Source organism: Echinops telfairi, unplaced genomic scaffold (assembly GCF_000313985.2).
Source record: "Echinops telfairi isolate 266 unplaced genomic scaffold, ASM31398v2 ScPeMD7_5;HRSCAF=22, whole genome shotgun sequence".
Classification (NCBI taxonomy): Eukaryota; Metazoa; Chordata; class Mammalia; order Afrosoricida; family Tenrecidae; genus Echinops; species Echinops telfairi.
In genome coordinates, this window is record NW_022103901.1 from 32,351,957 (window position 1) to 32,356,625 (window position 4,669).

Here is a 4,669-nt window from a genome sequence, read left to right on the forward strand (position 1 = left end):
AGTAAAGCGGGCACCCACTGATATGATTTTTAGTTCTTTGATGCCTGATAATTGGTGCCTTCTACACCTCATGGTCAGACAGGCTGGTGTGCTTCTTCCATGTGGGCTTTGATGCTTCTCAGCTATATGAGGCAGTCTCTTTATGGCAGCAGATGGCCACCTCTTCCTCCCAAGAGCAGCTGGAGGCTTCCAACTGTTGACCTTTTGTTTAACCAGTCAGTGTTTAGCTACAGTGTTACAAGGGCTGCACAAATACAGTCGTGTGTTATTCATTTCCTGTGATTTATATGCTAATAAAGAATATGTAAATAAGCAGCATTGTTAATATATTTTTGTAGATATCCTCATGTATTTTATAAGAATTAATTCCTTTTTTGAAAAAAGAACATTTGGGATGTTACTTGATACTTCAAGAAATATTAGCCAATCACTTACCAGAACATATTTAAAATGTTATATACTTGGTAACAGTTAACAAAGTAAATTAGGTTTCCCTTTGAAAATTTCTATACAAATTATGGTGTGCCAGCGTTCTTTTATCTGAAGTCTGGTTGTTCTAGTTCCATTGCATTGGGTTTCTGTTCCCTAATCTCAAGTTTTACTCATTAAAGACAATGTAAGGACACATTTAGGGTCCCTAACACATAGCACGACTATGCTAAGGCATTCAAGTCTGTGGATCATAACAAACAATGGATAGTCTTGAGAAGCATGGGAATTCCAGAACACTTCATTGTGCTCATGCAGAACCTGTACATGGATCAAGAGACAGTTGTGTGAACAGAACAAGGGAATACTGCATGGTTTAAAATCAGGAAAGGTGTGTATCTGGATCGTCACCTCTCACCATACTTACTCAGTCTCTATGCTGAGCAAAGAATCAGAGAAGTTAGACTATATGAAGAAGAGCTCAGCATCAGGATTCAAGGAAACTTTATTAACAACCTTTGAAACGCAGACAACACACCTGGCTTGCTGAAGTGAGGAGGACTTGAAGGACTTGCTGGTGAAGATCAAGGATCGCAGCCTTCAATGTGAATTAAGTGGATTAAGCTCACTATACAGAAAACAAAAACCCTCAAAACTGAACCAATGGTTAGCATCATGATAAAAGGAGAAAAGATGAAAGTTGTCAAGGGTGTCACCTTCCTTGGAACCACAATCACCACTCATGGGAGCAGCAATCATAAGACCAAAGAACCAATTGTTGGGTGTAAAACAGTGGCACAAGTCCTCTGCAGTGGTGAAAAGTGAGCATGTCACTTGGAGGACTGAGGTTTGCCTGACCCAAGTCATCTCAGTATCAATCACCTCACATGCATGTGAAAGTTGGACATTCAATAAGGAAATCACAGAAGATTTGATGACTTTGAGTTATGGTGCTGGCAAAGAATATTAAAAGTACCATAGACTGTCAAAAGAAAAACAAATCTGTCTTGGAAGAAATACAGTCCAAAGGCTCCTTAGATGCAAGGAGAGTGAGGCTTCATCTCATATTCTTTGAACATGTTATCAAATATTTTCTTTGGAATTTCATGGTACTTTCAAGATTCTTCACCAGCAGCATAATTCAATTGCATCAATTCTTCTTTCATCTTTCTTATTTGTTGGCCAGCATTGACATGCATATGAAGTCATTGAAAATACCATGCCTTGTGTCAGAAGCACTCTCGTGTGTCCAAAACAATAAACGTGTTATGTTTCTGGAGCATTAGTTGTGGATCCAAGCAAAATGAAATCCTTCACAACTTTGATCTCCTCTCCATTTATCATGTTGTGAGGATTTTGGTTCTTCTTCTATTGAGTTGTAATCCACATTAAAGGTTGTAAGTTTTGATCTTCATCAGGAAGTGCGTAAGCAATTCTTTTTTTTAGCAAGCAAGGTCAAGTCATCTGCATTTTGCAGGTTGTGGGTGACTGTCCCATCCTAATTCTGCATTCTTCATCTAGTCCATCTTGGATTATATTCTCAGCAAACAGACTGAATAGCATGGTGAAAAGATACAACTCAGGCACACTTTCCAATTGTTAAAACATGAGGAATTCCCTTGCTCTGTTAGAAAGACTGTCTCTTGGTCCATTTTCAGGTTCTGAATGTTCAAGTGGTTGTTGTTGCTGTTGTTAGGTGCCATCAAAGTGGTTCAGACTGAAGATGACTCTATGTACAACAGAGCAAACCACAGCCCCGTCCTGTACCATCCTCACAACTGTTGCGATGCTTGAGCCCAATGTGGCAGCCACTGTATTAATTCATGACACGGTGAGGATTTCCCTCTTTTTCACTGCCCTTCTACTTTGCCACATGTGATGTGCTCTTCCAGGGACTGATCTCTCCTGATTACATGTCCAAGATATGTGAGATGAAGTCTCACCATCCTTTGCTTCTGAGAAGCATTCTTCCATGATACATTTGTGTGTCCTTCTGGAAGTCCAAAGTAGTTTCAATATTATTTGACAGCACCACAATTCAAATGCATGATTCTTTGTTTTGAGGATTTTTTTAAATAAGGCTGAATGTTCACTAATATTCATTCACAATGGGAGAGCCATGCCTACCAGATTAACACATGGCATAATAGTGCAATAAAGTATTAGGGGTTAAATTAGTAACTATATGGTAGTCCCAGCTCATCATTCATTTGGCACCCCCAATGCAAGAGAAGGGAACAAAAGTCCATTGACCAACCACAAGTTCTATACCCTCTGGAGAACAGTCCTCTACTTTTGATCACACAAGGGAGTTTCAACCTTAAGTTCCAGGGCTACAGGTCAGTTTGAGGTAGAGCTCAATTCACTGAGTGGAGTTTCCACATCGCTTCTTTCTGTTGCAGTCCATGAAGAATGTTGTGTGCATTGAAAAAAGCAATCTAAAGTCCCAGTAGTCTATAGCACATGGTCTGGGTCACTAAGGGCTGTATAGGAACTAGGGCAAAAGTGTCCAATTAGAAACAGTACCAGGCATATTCTCCCCTTTGGTCCTATACAAATCTTGTTAAGCAATTTTTCCCCCAATAATAAGTTGTTCTTAAAAATAATAATAATAAAAAATAAAATAAGTTGTTCTTTCCTGTTTTCTTAACAACAATATAATCGCCTTCATCAAGACATGCATATCCTCCATTTACCATGAATCAATCTGTTATGCTTTTCCTTATTCAATGTCCAATTTTCATATGCACGTGCACAAGTAAAAATGCATAGCTTGTGTCAGGCACACCCTAGTCCTCAAAGTGACATCCTTGTCTTTAACACTGAAGAGGTCTTGTGCAGCTGATGTATCTGATGCTATGCTCTGTTGGTTTCTTGACTGCTGCTTTCATGAGCATTGAGTGTAGAGATAAACAAGATGAAGTCCATCATAGCTGCCTTCTTTTCTCTGTTTTTCATGATGTTCTCTTTGGTTCCATTATGAGGATTTTGATTTTCTTTACAGTGAGTTGCAATCCATACTGTAGACTGCAAGTTTTGATCTTGATTGGCAAGTGCTTCAAATCCTCCTCGCTTTCAGCAAGCAAGGTTGTATCATTTGCATATTGAAAGTTGTTAATAAGTCTTATTCTAGGTTCCCTCTTCCTCTCACAACATAGCAGCCTCAGCAAAAAAGAAGAAGGAGAAAATTTTCTTCCCAACAGACTTCCTGACTGAGGATGAGGGAGATTATTGGAGGAAGCACCTATGTCCCCAAGCCAGTCAGCTACGCTGAAGAAGCAAATGACCAAGTGAGAGAAGTTTCAGTCCTTTGGCACAGTCATGACGATGATGGGTTTAGGGCACCTCCAGTTGACCATTCTATCTTGCCCACTACACAGACTGCTTGAGAACCAAATATAAATCCGAAGACTTGGTCTTCTCATGCTACACTGACTTTCTAGGGGATCTTCCCTGTGATGTGACAGAAGATTCAATTAAGGAATTCTTTAGCAATGGAACTTTTAGTACAGTGTACTTATCTCATAAATCCAGCAGTCTAGAAAGATTATGCTGAGTTTGAGGACCCTGATTTCCTGTTCAGTTCCTGAGTCTCACTTAAAAGTCTCTAAGTAACAGGAAAATCCACATGGATGTTGTTTATCAAGAACAGAGTACTGTTAGTCTCTTGGCTGAGAGAGAAATCAGGATTCTGACAAAACAGATACAGACTGGAGCGCCCATCCTACCACAGGCAGTTGTGATGCTTACCCATCTAGAAGAGGTGATTATTGCTTTACAGACAAGTATTGTGATCATTCTTATTCATACCCCTTTGTGTTGGTTTTCATGACAAGTATCTCACATCGGGATATGAATGGACATGGAGTATGAGATCAATAGGATAGCCCAGGTAGCACAGACTATGATGGAGGCTATGACTGGAGATAGGCAGTGACAGAAAACCAGTTGGTAGAAGATGCCAAAAAGGGGGCTACTTCAGAGGAGTTGGGAACTCCTATAAAGACTGATATGATAGATTAAATGATCAGTCACAGGTTCCCTTCTGTATGAATATAGGAGTGATGATAGAGGTCTACCTACAAAGACCAAACCTGAATCTAAAGCCTTCGTGTGCTCCTGAGAAAAAAAGATTCCTCTACTAGCTCCTCCCTTTCTACTTTGGAAGCTTCTATCCTGGAAGAGCAAAGACTATTCACACAGCTACTAAAGAGCAAGAAGTTGAAAAGTGGCTACAGAA